At 46.8% G+C, this 15236-nt stretch overlaps 1 long non-coding RNA gene across 5 annotated transcripts in view; it reads right to left on the bottom strand.

Annotated features, from left to right (window-relative positions):
* The window catches only part of 2610027F03Rik, a 148914-nt gene that overhangs the window by 17792 nt on the left and 115886 nt on the right, over positions 1-15236 (bottom strand). For 2 of the 5 annotated variants that reach the window (XR_001779377.1, XR_001779378.1), the window contains exons 3-4: positions 11693-12724; positions 11357-11498 (exon numbers count right to left, since the gene is read on the bottom strand). The exons of 1 other annotated variant lie outside the window; for it this stretch is intronic. This is a non-coding gene — a long non-coding RNA (RIKEN cDNA 2610027F03 gene). The remainder of the gene's footprint in view (positions 1-11356; positions 11499-11692; positions 12725-15236) is intronic. 2 more of the 5 variants (XR_001779382.1, XR_001779380.1) reach the window with 2 other exon arrangements.

The following is a 15236-nucleotide window of genomic DNA, read 5'->3' as shown; positions in this document are numbered from 1 at the left end:
CGTTTAGACTAGTGCCCACTACATTGAGAGCACTGTCTACATGTGCTGTTATTACAATATTTTGTTACTAATTCTTCTATATTTATGGATTTTATGAGTAATTGCTGCCTTAGGGATTTCAGTCTTCTCAAAAAAAAAAAGAAAAAAAGAAAGAAAGAAAGAAAAAACAGGCTAATTTTGATGGATGTGGTTGTGACCTATTTTTCAAATAATTGCTACTTTCAATTGAACAGTCTCTCCTTATGGCTTGACAGGTGGCATATTTATTGACATTTTAAAGTGAGTGAGTGAGTGTGTGTGTATGTGTGTGTGTGCGCACACATGCATACTTGTGTGCTCTCTCTCTGTCTTGTCTAACTTATCATTTTAATTCAGAGGATGAAAAACACTGTTTCTGACAGACTACTAACTACATAATTGCTGTAAAGTAAATCTTAGCAGGTGAGGGTTTGTCCCAGAACCCATCAGGGTAGCATGTGTTCTCTACTGTGCACAAAGAGCCCGAGCCAGACACTCACCACAGCCATGTCACTCTCCCAGCGCCAGGATTACAAATGTGCTCTGCTACTTCTGAAGTTAGCTGAGACCGTGTTAACACAGGGCCAGAGCTGCTTCCAGAGTCACCTGTGTCATGACCAGCCAATCAAAGGAGGGCTGAATTACTTTGTGTTCCTCCTAGGAAACTTGAAAGGAGTTGCAGACTTATAATGTAAATGTCATTAAGTTTGAACGGTGAATTTTAGAGGTGATTGCATGCATAAGATTTGGAATTATTTTCTTTTGCTCATCTTCAACCCTGCAAGACATTCCCAGCACCAACATAAAGACTACAGACGTGAAAACAAACGCCAGGGTCACAATCGAATTATTGGCATTTTCTGCCTACCATGCGTGATGTTAACAGCCTTGTGCATATCTTCAACCTTGGAGGACTAAAGGAATGGCCAAGTGACTATGGTTTTGATCCAGTGTCATTAGTCAGAGGACACAGTAAGAGTTAGGCAGGCTCTGGAAATAAATAGCATGATGCATATGTCTATCTTTGAGCAAGACATTTGTTGTCTTAGGGGCCGCAGAGATGGCTCAGTTGGTGATGTGCTTGCCATGTAAGCACGAGAACTTGAGTTTGGGCTCCAGAATCTACATGGTTTTTTTAAAAGCCAGGTATGGCGGTGCATGCATATAATCCCCACGATGGTGAGGCAGAAGACTGGTGGATTCCTGCTCATGAACAGGCAGCAGCCTAGCCGACTTGATGATGTCAGGCCAGTAAGAAACCCCAGCTTTGGAAAACAAGGTGGTAACACCTGAAGAATGACCATTGTCTTTCACGTGCATTCACTCCCACACACTTGCAGATGTACTGGCACAGACACACACACACACACACACACACACACACACACACACACACAAATAAATACATAAATTTAAAAAATGTTAGACACATACTGTTCATCTGGGTGGGTCATCGGCTATGCCCTTCCATACATGCTCTGAGCTATGCCTCCCTAGCTATTAGTGTTTCTGACTCTAAGCCAGCAGAGTCATGTTAGGGACAGGCTTCCACACGCTTTTTCTCTCTCCCCAAAGAGGAGCAGTAAACTAGTGATGATTTCCCAGGCTGGACTCAGAGAAGCAGAGTTAGAAGTGGGGGTCAGAAAACATGGGCTAAAAGAAAGCACATGGCTGCTCTCCGTGGGTGCTTCTGAGTCTCCTTAGGCACATTGTGAACCGCCCCAGGCTGCCAACCAAGCTGATAGGTAGAAGCCTGAACATCCCCAGCAAAGACTCAGGCCCACTCATGGGACACACCCACCACCTCTCAGGGTAGGCAACAGTCCAGACAGAATGGCTGTGCTTAGACTTCTCAACCAAGGTGTGACCTATGTTGAAAAAGAAATTGAGAACTCATTCTGCAGGTGATGACATAGTTTGGTGCGTCCATTCCCGAACCTCTGTCTGCCCTCTCTGCTAAATGATTCTTGGTAGATGTTGCATCCACATGGAAGACATCGCTGAACCAGTGTCTAGACCACAAGAGCCCTCTTCACCTGGGGCAGAATCTCCACCTGGAGAGCTCGTTTGATTTGGGGGATGTTCTCTCTGCAGTTGAAATATCAGTAGATTGATTGGGCAGAGCCTGTGGCTTGGGTGGTAGAGTATTTATCTAGCACATGTCAAGCCCTGGGTTCAATAGCCAGAAGGGCATTAATCGGGTGTGATAGTTCAAGCTTGTATTCCCAGCACTTGGGGAGTAGAGGCAGGAGAATCAGAACGTCAATGTCATCCATGACTGTGTAAGGAGCTCAAGGTCAGTCTTGGCTACATGATAGCTCATCTCAAAAACAGCAACAACAACAACAACAACAACAACAACAAATCCAGGTGAAGCAGAGGTGGGCAAGATGGCAGCTCAGCAGTTCTTGGTTTAGGTGCCTATTCTCCAGTGTATTAGTGTCCTAGTTTGATTCATGTTGTTCGGATAAACATAGCCTTATAAGATGGAAAGAAAGAAATGACTCCCACAAGTTCTCCTCTGACCTCCATATGTGCACTGTCGTGCACACACACACACACGCATACACATACACACACACACACACAAACACACACACACACACTTTCAAAATAAATAAAAGGTAATTTTAACAAAATTGGACTTCATAGATAAGCTCCAATCCAGAGCTTACATAGCTCCAAGCTTTAAAACCAGAGTTATCAGCTATGCAGGCATGCCTGGTTTCAGGGAATCTATGAGCCCCGGGTCTACATGCCACACACAGGTGACCAATGGACAAAGTCACTGTTCCCAGAGTGAAACCTGAAGTAGGGCCTGAACAGAGCTGAGTTAGTGTCCAACAGGGCCTCATAACATCCATAGATTGGGGCCCAGTAATCAAAATCCTTACATCTATCTGTCTTGGACTTTGGATGATAGTCAAAATACATGGCTGGGGACAGCCAGATGGCCATCTGGAAAAGATGCCTGCCATCAAGTCTAGCAACCTAAGCTGGATCTCCAGGATCCACATGGTGGAAGAAAAGAAATGACCCCCACCTCAAGCTGTCCTTTACTTCCATAGGAATTCAAAAGTGTGCATGTGCCCCCACCACCACATGCACACATGCAAACACATACACACACCTGCATGATACCCACACACACAAAATGTCTAAATCTTTAAATTTAATTAAAATTCCTTTCTTTTTTTAAAAAAAGGAGAGATACATAGGAATATATGAAGTTTGAGTGAAATCATCTGATTTAGAAGGATTGGAAAATCAGAGCTTTGGTCTCGGGAAGACATTCTATGACTTTGCGATTCCTGTCTCTAGAGCAGGTCAGCTCCTTCAAGATCAGAAGCTGGATACTCTCAGCCTAGAATAAGAGACAGCAAGCCCTAATGTACCAACCACCACCACGTTGTTTCTTACTAGTCAGAGAACTATAGATAAGTCCTTACTGGGCATCTCTGACCAGTGCTCAGTTTGCTGATCTGTAAAACCGACAGAAAAAAGGTTGCCTGTCTTGGTGTATTGAGTATTCATTAAGCAATGTATATAAGGCCAGGGGTGTGGCTCAGCCAATACCGCTCCTTCCTAGCATTGAACAAAGCCCTGAATTCTACCCCCAGCATTGCATAAGCCAGGCATGACAGTGCACACCCGTAATCCCAGCACTCAAGGAATAAAGGCAGAAGGTCAGAGCAGCAGATGTTCAAGGTCTTCCTTGGGGCATACTGAGTTTAGGACAAGCCTAGGATAACTGAGACCTTGTCTCAAAAACAAAGAGAGTAACAAAAAGTGTTCACAGGATCCTCGAGTGTCCAGAAGCAAAAGCCCACGTTCACCGGTGCTCATCTTCGAGGACCTACTTTCTGACTGTCCTCAACTTCCCTGTGAAGGTCAGTACCTGTCCCCGTGTAGGACGTTCAGAACCCCTCGCCATGCTGAGTCCCCTGATTTCCAGGCCCACACCAGGCCAGCAGGTTCAGAGCAGACTTTGTCCTGCTCCTTCCTCGCCCGGGCAAATCACTGGCCAGGAAACCGCGACCATACTGTGCAATGTGTGAGTGTGGGGGCCTTCCTCCCGAGCCTACAGGGCAAAGGCAGGTGGCGGGCGAGGGAGGGAGAAAGCGTGGGCCGAAGCTCACACCTCACTTATTTGTAAGTAGCCCATGTGGTTTCACTTCTCACCCACTTTTCCAGTGGGAGCATGCGTGTTAGCACCTGGGGACACCTGGGTCCAATTAGCCCGACCATTTCCCTATGAAATGGTAGTCTTCACGCAGTGGGACTCTGCTGCTCTCCCTCTGCCCACAAAGAGCTAAGGTTCTGTCCAGATTTAGGACGGCAAAACTTAAATTGGAGAAGAGGCTTGGGAAGTTTCCTGCAGGACCCGGGGGTGGGGTTGGGGGGATTTTGAACACCTGGTGACCTCGTGACTGCCAGGCGCCCAGATGTTTGGCATTCCTCAGTGGCCACGCTGGACCCAAAATGGAAGCCAGCCTGACTGAGTGCTTCAGAGGGCATGGGGGCTGCAGGGTCATCTTTGCAGGGTCTGGCTGGATTTCATGGTCCTCGGTGGGCCAGATAAAGATTTGCTGAGGGTAGGAGTCCCTGGCCACCTGCTGGGAGCCTGGCCCAGCTGGGGAAGCTGCCTGGGTTTGCCATAGCACTAGGAAAACAAACCAGCTTGCCCTCCATACTACCCCAGATGTCCCCCCAACACCTCGATGGACTAAGAATAAATCACTATTCGCTCCTGTCCAGTGGGGGCCAGGACTTCCCACGCAGGGGAAATGGGCCTTGGTCCTGATGAGGCAGGGGTCTGGTAACCACCAGCACACACTAGAATTCTATTCTGAAAGTGAAGGAATTCATTACTTGTTACAGTGTGCCTCCTGGCTCCCTGAGCAATCAGGCCAGATAAAATGCTGGGTTTGCCAAGGTTGTCTTCTGTGTGTGTGTGTGTGTGTGTGTGTGTGTGTGTGTGTGTGTCCACATGCACGCTTGTTCCTCTGCACGTATGCCAGGGCATGCCCTCCTGTGTTCACCTGTGCTTGTGTGAGGGCCAGAGGCTGTCTTGGGTGTCTTCCTCTTGTGACCTACTTGTTTGTTTGCTTGTTTGCTTTTTTGAGATAGTGTCTCTTACTGAGCTCGAAGCTTCCTGGTTGCTTAGACAACAAGCCCCAGAGAACTGCCCATCTCTATCTCCCCAGAACTAGGGTTATTGAAGTGTGCCCCACCCCAGGATTTTTATATGAATGCTGAGAGTCTGTGCTCAGGTCTGCATGCTTATGCAGCAAGCACATTACCACCTGAGCCATCTCCGTGGCCTTGTTTTTTGTTTTTTGTTTTTTTTTTTTTAATATTGTTGCTAGCTTAATAGTTAAGATTAAGATTTTTAATATCTATATGTAAATTTATTATTAACAGAGCAAAAACACAGTTCTATGTCTAGTACTCTACTCATTTACAGCTTTATTTTCGTGAAGCTTTTTTCCTTCATCTTGAACAGCTATTGTAGCATAGCTTATATTGATTTGTAAGTACTTTTTGTATATGAAGGCTAATTCCTTGTCAGTTTCATTTCACTAAAATTTGTTATTGACTCACAGAATCTCTTCATTTTATATCTGACCTCTCCTCTGGCTCTCCACAGATAAGCTATGACTAAACTTCCTGTGACATCTTTAAACCTTTGTCACTTGACATAACTTGTCAGAGTACAAGTCGTCAGCAAGAATGCAGTATTAGGAGATGCCCTCATATATCGCTTTAAACCCAGAAAGTATGTGGTACCCACTTCCTTACTGCTTCAATCATGGTCACCTGTGTCAGTGGCCTGCCTGCTTCCCTGCCCTGGGCCAGGCTACATGGCAGACAGAGCTCTCTCACAAGCAAGCTAAGTGGCATTTTACCAAGCTGAACTGACATCGACCTCCCACTGACACCAACACCTCAGATCCCAGAGTTCTGGGCTTAGCTACAAATGTCAGCAGCCAGGATGAAAACCATGTGCGTGATCAGTGACATCGAGTGCTGACAGATGTTTCTGTCCCTTGTAGTTACTGATGTAGCAAGTCACCCTGCGCCTGGCATGACTCTCCTGGGCCCTGCTTTTCGTAGCTGAGGGGAAGGAGGTCTGAAAGAGAAGGGGTGGGAACTTTAGAGGGCTTTCCCTGACACAGTGAAGAGCGAGCATGTGCACAGCAGGTGACAACCACTTCTTATACAGAGGCTCCAAAGGTCCTCATGCCAGGACAGATGCCTTCATTCATTCAAAACTTGTTTCACAGATGTGTCGGAGAAGAATCAAAGGTCACCATCCACAGAACACATTGCCCAAACTCAGACAGAAGGATTAGGAACTCAAGAGAGGGATTGGGGTGATAGAACAGTGGTAAGGCGCCTGGTCCACAAGCATGAGGATGTCCTAGGACCTAATGTAGAGCAGGCGTGGTCACATGTGAACCTGTCAATCTCAGTACAGTATGACACACAAACAGGAGGAATCCTGGGAGTACTGGATGCCAGCCTAGCTCTAGGGTCAAAAAGCAGCCCTAACTTGGGGACTAAGCTGGAGAGTGATAGAGAAGGACACCTGGTGTCCCCCTGTGGCCTCTGCTCATTCACATGCACTCACATACACACACACACACACACACACACACACACACACACACACACACACTACTCCTAAATACCACACTCACACAGAAACATCAACAAGGAATAATAAAGTTTTACAGGAACTCAACAGGAAGGACTTTCAGCTGGACATTGACAGAGTAAGAAAGAGAGGCCCCTGAATGACAGGTATTCCCCTACTGCTCAGGGGACCAGTCCCCTCTCACACTTTGTGCTTATGGGTGAGTCTGAATGCCACAGGAGGACAGTGAGTCTTCCCCTCAGTGCTCTGGACTCTTCTGAAGGAGAGCTATCAGATGTACCTACAGCAAGGGGCCAGGGTGTGGGAACTCATGTCTGTAACCCCAGCATTTCAATGCTGGGGCAAGGTGATTGTTGTAAGTTCAAGACCAAGACCAGCCCTGTCCAAAACTAAACAAAATTAAATTTGGAAAGAAAAAAAAAACACTACAGGGGATTCAACCCCATGTATGTTAACACATCAAGCAGAGAGCCTAGGGATGCAGCCAGCAGATAGAGTGCTCCCCTAGAGTGCCATCTAGTACTGGATAAAAGGCATGATGGACATATTCGGCTACATAGCCAGTGAGAGGACAGAGACAAAAGAAGAAAGAAGGGAGAAGGATCAATGCAAGAATGGAAAGAAGGGAGGGCAAAGAAGGAAGAGAGGAAGAAAACATGGGGCCTGAAAAGGTGTCAAAACAAAGAAGTCACTAAACTATGAGGTTCTCCGAATCCACAGGAGTCTTATCTCATTCAGGGCTTCTACTGCTGTGCTGAAACACCAGGACCAAAAGCAACTTGTGGGGAAAGGGGTTGTTTCACACACACATAACAATTCATCATCAAAAGCCATGAGGAGTAGCACTCACACAGAGCAGAAACCTGGAGGCAAGAACTGACATAGAGGCCATGAAGGGGTGCTGTTTACTGGCCTGCTCCCCATGGCCTGCTCAGCCTACTTTCTTATATAACCCAGGACCATCCGTCTAGGAATGATACTATCCATCAAGGGCTGAGCCCTCCCCATCAATCAGGAACTAAGAAAATGCCCTATAGGCAGATCTCATGGAGGCACTTTCTCAACTGACGCTCCCTCCTCCCTGATGACTCTAGCTTGTGTCAAGTTGACAAAAATGTAAATGAGGAAAATACCCAATTAAAAAAAAATTAAAAAAAAAAACTAGCCAGAACAATATGTCAGGCTTCTAAGATGTCCCAGCCATCCTGCCCAAGGCTCCGAGGCTCAGTCTGTTCTTCTGAGGAGATCTACTTCTAGCTCTTGGATTATGAGGTCTGGGTTCTTCCTTCCCTCCCCACCCATCACCCCTTCCAGGGCATACTTCCCTTGCACTGGGACAGTCGGAAGACTACCAGAATGGGGAGGAAACATTGAGTCTCTCTTTAGATTGTCTCCATGGTCCGGCTCCTACCCATGACCTTCCAAAGGCCTCAGGCTCTCAGTTTCTGCTACAGGAAGCAATGCTTCCTTAGAGCCCAGCTGACACCCTAGATTCATGACAGAGTAAACCCATCCACCTGTGCCAGGGAGGCCTGTAGCAAGGAGCACAGTGTCCTCCTCCACATCTGCCCCTCATGACAGCCTGAGGCCTTGTAGTCTGGCCTTGGGTGAGCTCACACGTGAGAACGCTCTGCTTCTCAGCATATGCTGTGTGAGGCGTGGCTTTCCATGTGTTCACACAGTGAAGCACTAACTTCTACCTGTCTTCCAGCCATCTTCCAGAGTCTATCTATCATCTATCTCTCCAGCATCTGTCTACCTTGTCTTATCATCTGTCTCTCCATCATTTCTCTACCATCTCTATTCTGTCTATGTGACATCTCTCTACCATGTATCTATTATCTTCATCCTTTGTCATCTATTACTAACTTCTATCTATCTGTCATCTCTATTCATCATCTATCATCAATCACCTATCTATCAGTGGTGGTTTGAATGAGAATGCCCCCTCCCACCAGACTCAGATTTCTTAATACATAGCTCCCAGTTCATAGAGATACTTGGGAGGCATTAGAAGGAATGACCTTGCTGGAAGAAGTATATCACAGGAGGCAGGCTTTGGGGGTATAAAGGGCTTCGTGCTATTCCCAGTGTATTCTGTGCCTCATCTTCCCTGTTTAAGATGTGAGCTCCCAGCTGCTGCTCCAGTTACCATGCCTCCTGCCACCATGCTTCCCCCGAGATGATGGTGATGAACTCTCATGGCTCTGGAACCATAAGCCCAAACAACAGTTTCCTTCTGTAAGTTGACTGGATCATGTTTTATTACAGCAATAGAAAAATAACTAACACACTATGTTTCAAACACACAGACACACACACACACACACACACACACACACACACACACACAGGGTAGACAAAGACAGAACAGCACAACATTCTTGCTCAGAGCCTCCTCTACAGTGCAGAAGTCTGAATGACTTAAGAAGGCCTACTGATTGTGTGAGTCCATAACAAAGGAGAAGTCGATAGTAGGGGAAGAGTGCCAAGAACAGGAGTCTTTGGGCACATGCCCACCAGGGACCAGGACCAGTGGCAGGAAATGAAAGAGCCCACTGGGGAATCATCACAGCACACAGACTGCAAATGCAGGGGACCCACAGAGTGAGGGAGGTAGTGGGGCCGCCAGGACAATGCACTGCCTTCCTAGGAAAAGCCAACAGGTAGCTCCTAACAAAGCAGAAGGTCCAGTGGGGAAATGGATCCCAGAGGGACACGTGTGCTTAGGTGGGATAACTCAGAGCCTTTGAGCAGGAGTCAGAGGAACAAAGAAAGAAGAGCACAGAGGCTTCTGATACAGGATGAGGCAGCTGCATCCGGGGAGTCCCAGGCCATTGAGTGCCAAAAATGAGGACTGCCTGTGTTGAATTCTGCTTGACAAAGGAGCCCCTCAGTATCAAGCTGCTATCAGTGGTGGCAGAGCAAAAGGACAGGAGGAGTGAGGCCCAGAGCACCAGGAGGAGAAACTAGCATCACTCTCTGCAACCTGCTTTTCCTTTGCCTGCTCTAAATGAAGGGAGACTGCAGTGGATCTAAAAGCAGGGAGAAGAGCAGGTCTGGGGCCCACAGGGAAACTCTAGTGGTGCACAGCAGAAGTGGCATATGCCATTGCAGAAAGGAGGTCGGGAGAAGCAGAGGCATCGGCAGGAGGATGCACAGCAACTTAGCAGCACAGTCAGCCTGGGATCCTGGTCCCTCGACTCTTAGTCTGGTTTTTCCTCCGGAAGCATATCTGTTTCTACGTTCTCTGCAGATGAATCCCTAAGCTCAAGTAGATTTTCTGCATCATGTGGCACCAAGATATGCTGGGAAGATCCCCGGTCTGTAATTCCATACACATGAGCCAGAGAGAACCCATCACTGTGGTGGATTCCACACTGGTGGCCTCTCCCCTGGCACCTTGGTGCTTTTCCTTTTCCACAGTCTTATCTCAATCAGGAACAACAGGGATAATTTCAAGAACTCCACAGATACCAAAACCCACATCCATTCTCATCTCACATTCATTCTCTGTTTCTGCCTCCCACCTCACCATAGGAGCATGGGGACTTCAGGTGCTTGCACTACTAGGAAGCTTCTCCATGAATTCTAAAGATCTGCCTATCATCTATCTATCATCTCTTTGCTTATCTATCTACCTTCAAGTGTCAATCTGTCATCTGACTTTCTATCATCCATCTTTTATCTATCTCTATTGGCATGTCCCCCATGACTGTACATGAGAAGGATTGGGCAGCAAGCTTAACAGCATCTCCAAACATTCCTGGAGCTCACTCCTCCCTAGTTCACTTGTGGGTTGAACCAACTTTGAGTAAAAATTATTTGAATATAATGCAGCTGTAATATATGTGTTCATATTTTTCTTATCTCTATACCCTAAATATATAACCACTTGCATAGCATTCTTCTTTCATTAGGTACTTAGGTACTGCAGGCAGTAGAGAGATGGTTAACCACTGAGCCATCTTCCTGGCTCCTCTTTCAGGTCCTGTGACATCATTGAGATGTAGCTCTGCACAGCAGTGGAGATGGGCCCTGGCCTGGTATCTATTGCTCATTTAAGATATACACTCCATCACAATCCCCAGGAGCAGGCATACATTTCCTTCTCCACCTCCCCAAGTAAAGCATCAACAGCTCTCCATCCCTGCCTCCTGTCCAGACCTGTTCCCAGGAGGCCTGTGACCACCAGCAATGAATCAGCCCTTTGGTCTTTGCCTCCCCAGGCCTCTGCTACTGCTGTGGCTGCTACAGTCATAACAAAGATAAGGCCAGAGGAGGAGCCTTGCTGTTAGGCAGTTTCTAAACATCATCTCATGTGGCCAACACTTCAAACCAACCCCCTCCCCCCAGCCCTCCCTCAATCACTCCAGCCCTTGATCCTGGTTTAAATGAGCCTTCTGGTGCCAAGACCTTGTTAGACATCTGGTTTCACTTGGCATGGGCAGGGGGAGTTGGGGGATAGGAAGGGTGGGAATGCAGCTACCTCAACTCAAACCAAACCCTCCAACTCAGAAACATGCATCCAATCTGACCCCATGCAACTGTGTTTCAAAAACAGTAGAGAAGGGTAGACAATGAAGATGGAGAGAAAAAGCAGAGAGACCCAACATGACAGAGCTAGGCCTCTTCCTCCTCCCCATCAGGTAGCCCTGCAGCTGCCTTCCTTCTCACCAACCACCTGTTGCACCCAATGATGCCCAGACCAGAAACTTGAAGTGGGTAGTGTCACCATCAGTATCTCAGTCTTCTTTCCCCGAGCCATCAGTAACCAGGGTTCCTGGTTCTTCCTACATGTCAATTGTATGAACTTTTCCTGGGGAGATAAGAACAAAGGACTATTCACCGTAGAGCAGGCACTGATAACAACAGACCAAAGTATCAATTCTATTGAAGTACAACTTGGTGGTCCAGTTAGTTTCTTGGGGTTATTTAAGGGCGTGCAAGTGAAAAGTTACATACAGGAGCATGTGTAAACCAAACCCAGCTACATCACCACAAAGTACTTACCAATCATGAGTGATGGATGAGCTCAATGGAGCTGCATCATGGAGTCCTCCATTCAGTTAACCTTCCAGCTTCTATATAGCGTCTCCCAAGATCATTTGGAGCTGGGGAACAAGGTAAAAGGACTAATGGCTGCAATCTCAGCCAGAGTCCTGTAACCCTGCCTCTTCTACTAGAGAGTATTAAGGGTTCCACTACCATCGCCATAGGCCTGACTAACACTGTGCTGTTCTGTTCAGTTGCCATGGCTACCAAGCCATAGTAATCTCTGATTGAAGATGACAATTTAATGAGCATGTTATACCTCGAGGAAAAAGAGTATACTCTAATAATGGCCCTCTAATCCATCCCCACTTCCACGCCTACCACCACCAGCCTCACGCAAGTTGTCCTTACCTCTCTCCATCTGGACCCATGAAAAGCCTTCCTGAGAGATCTCCCTGTACTATCACTTATCCCTTCTAATAAGCTCATATAACAACAGTTAGGGCCTGTGTAAACATAGAGCTGCTTACAACCACACAATGAGCTCAAGCTAGAGCCCCAAAGCCCCTGTGGATCCTTGAGTACTCATCCCTCTGTCCCTTGACTACCGTTCCAGCTTCAGCATCCATGATCATCCCCAACCAGCTCTGGGATGCATCCTCTGGGCCTCTGCTCATAAAGAGAGGTCTCCATCCGGCCCTTATCCTGACACCATCATCCAGCTTCAGTGTAAGCTCATCTCTGTTCTCCTTCATCTTGGCAACAGCCTCACTCCTACCAAAAGGGAGCTCTGTGCTCCCTTCTCTGCACCCTACTCACCTGCCAAGCAACCTTATTGTTTCAAGCTCTGTACACCTCACCCATCAACACTCAACTCTTAGCTTCTGTTGGGCAATTACTCGTGTGATGCTTATCTTTTCCATGAAACTGAAAGTGCTGTGAGAACAAGGGCTCTGGCTCTCCACTCTGCCAGGGTGAGCATCTGCTGTGCTGAAGTTCTGAATGGTCACTGAATGTTCATCTTATGTGATAGTCAGATGGATGAATTGCCTGTGTAGGAACATGAATATTAAGCTCATGCATTTAGCAGGCTTAGGAAGTTGTCATTTTTGTTGATTTTCTTGTTTTGTTTTGTTTTGTTCTTGTTTTCTGCAGAATGTTGATGTGGGGAGAAGCGGCTTCATGGGGAAGAGAGGGGGAAGGAGCAGAGGGGAAGCGAAAGGAAAAGCTCTGGGCACACGCTGCCAGCTGGCCTTGCATTGGCCATAGCTGGTAGAGCATGTCCTTTGCTCTTTCATAGCATCTGCCAGTACCTGAAGGCATTTCCATCTGTGACTCCAGCCCTAGATGAGCCTCCAACTCCAAAAGGCTGACATACACACACAAAAAAAGCTCCAGAAAAAGTTTTGAGTTAACAACAGGGTAGTTGGAGGGGGAGGCACTTCCATTTGGCCAGGGCTCTTCTTACTTGCTCCCTTATCTGATAATAATCCTACCAACATAGCCATTGTCCATCCTCCTCTGTAGCAAGGGCTCTAGACTCAAATGCTCACAATTTTGACCCCAGGGGCTGCATTCTCTGTGACCCAGGTTGGCTGGTCTTCACAAGTCACCATCTCAACTGTCTGTTCATCATACCTAACATTTCACAATGGAAGTTTAGAAGTTTGTCTTGAGATGGGCCTTGAATTTCTCTTCCTCAGACTCTGGGCTCCAGAACCTACTCCCTATCTGACAGAATGAAAATTCTGGCCTTGCAGGCTACAAATGGAAATCTACCTCAGTTGATCCAGAAACATGTGATTTGCATTTCGTGTGTCTTAATCAGCCTTTCCACTCCCACCCCTTCCCTGAATCCAGTGTCCTAGCTTTCTCCCTTTGTCTCTGGGATTCAGGTCTCTGCAGCTAAGCCATAGAGACATATGGCTAAATGCTTTGCTGCTTTGGGTAAGAGGAAAGTCTGCCTTGTTCATAATGGCATATTTAGCTACATCTCTCTTCTCCCTCTACCCACCAGTTGCAAAAATACCTACCCCCAACTTGTGGCCCACAGTTAACTCCAACACTGCAAATGTCTTCCATTATCAAGATCAGCCTCTATCCTGAACCAGCCCTCTCCCAAATCTAATGAGTGACAAATATTCTCTTTTTTGGGGTGTGTGTGTGTGTGAATGATACCATTTTATTATTGGATCCTAAAGAGTCACCCAGGAGACTAACTTCTAGTGATGTCTATGAGGGAGTTTCTAGGTTGGTTTAACCACTAAGAAGCCCACCTTAAATATGGACAGCATCTTTCCATGAACTAGGACTCAACTAAAAGAAAAGGAGATGAGCTGCTCAGAAAAGTTTATCATGAGGACCCAACTCAGAGATCCCAGAGCCAAAGTACAGCTCTAAGGTTCATAGGAATGGAAAATAACCACAGAGAAGGAACCTAACCTGGACCATGGAGCCCTCAGATCTTGAACTAGTTCTAGATACATGAGCTTTCCAAGGCAAACTACAGGGAAACCAAGACAATGGAAATACAGCCCTCGTCCATTCAGCAAATAGATGTGAACATCCAAGCAGCAGGCTATAGCAGGTTGTCACTCGGCTACAAAAAAGACCAGCAGGGCTTAGGCAACTGAGGAACACAACATCGCATCTCTTTCTGCTTAGGCAGAAGCAAAAGGGACAGGAATGGCGGTGATTGTTTACATTTTAATCATGGCTAGGTGTGTGGGAATGTGCACAGAGTACAAGAGCACTCAGAGGTCAATAGGCAGCATCAGATCTCCTGGAGATGGAGATACAGTCGTGAACCATCACATGTCAGTGCTGGGAACCAAATTCAAGTCCTTTGCGTAAGCAGCAAGTGCTCTTAATCACTGAACTTTCTCTCCAGACATGAGGCTAAAAGTTTCACCACTCTTCCTTTCTTCTCTACAACCAAGGCTTTGTCCTGGGTCTGACCTATAAGAAGTGTGCTCTTTAAGAGAATTGTGGCATCCTGGTCCCTTCCTCCTTCTCTTTTGCTCCTAGCTATGAAGTACCATGTAGCAAATTTCAACAAGTTGAGAGGGTCCATTAAAAGGGAGGCTCAAGACTCTAGAAGCAAATAAATGTCAAATGTCTGAAAAAGCTGAGTTTAGAAGATTCATGAGGCCCACTCCCATGAGACCACGGTAGGAGACTGAGCAGCAGGGTTGCTGTGAGATCATGTGACCTGTGGAGCTGCCTCCAAGTTGTTCAGAGAACTCCAGGGACACAGCTTCCCTGAGTCACCCCGTGAACGTTGGTAGAATTGTTACCTTGGACTGCTGTGGATTCTCTATCTGAGGTAAATAGTCTTATGTACATTTATGATCCAGACTCTCCATTTTTGAGATTAAGAACCTGGACAAATAAAAACACAGTGAAAATGTATCAACATGGCCCTCACCAAAGCTCTGTGTGTGTGTGTGTGTGTGTGTGTGTGATGCCTGCACTCACACACACCACCCAAGAGAAAGTGACTCCCACATGTTTGGTCAATAGCACCTTTCTACCAAGGGAGACATCCATGTCTGAGAACCTC

The sequence above is a fragment of the Mus musculus genome, chromosome 1 (assembly GCF_000001635.26).
Source record: "Mus musculus strain C57BL/6J chromosome 1, GRCm38.p6 C57BL/6J".
NCBI classification, from domain to species: Eukaryota; Metazoa; Chordata; class Mammalia; order Rodentia; family Muridae; genus Mus; species Mus musculus.
The sequence above is the reverse complement of the archived record's forward strand: the minus strand, read 5'-3'. Positions and strand labels throughout refer to the sequence as shown.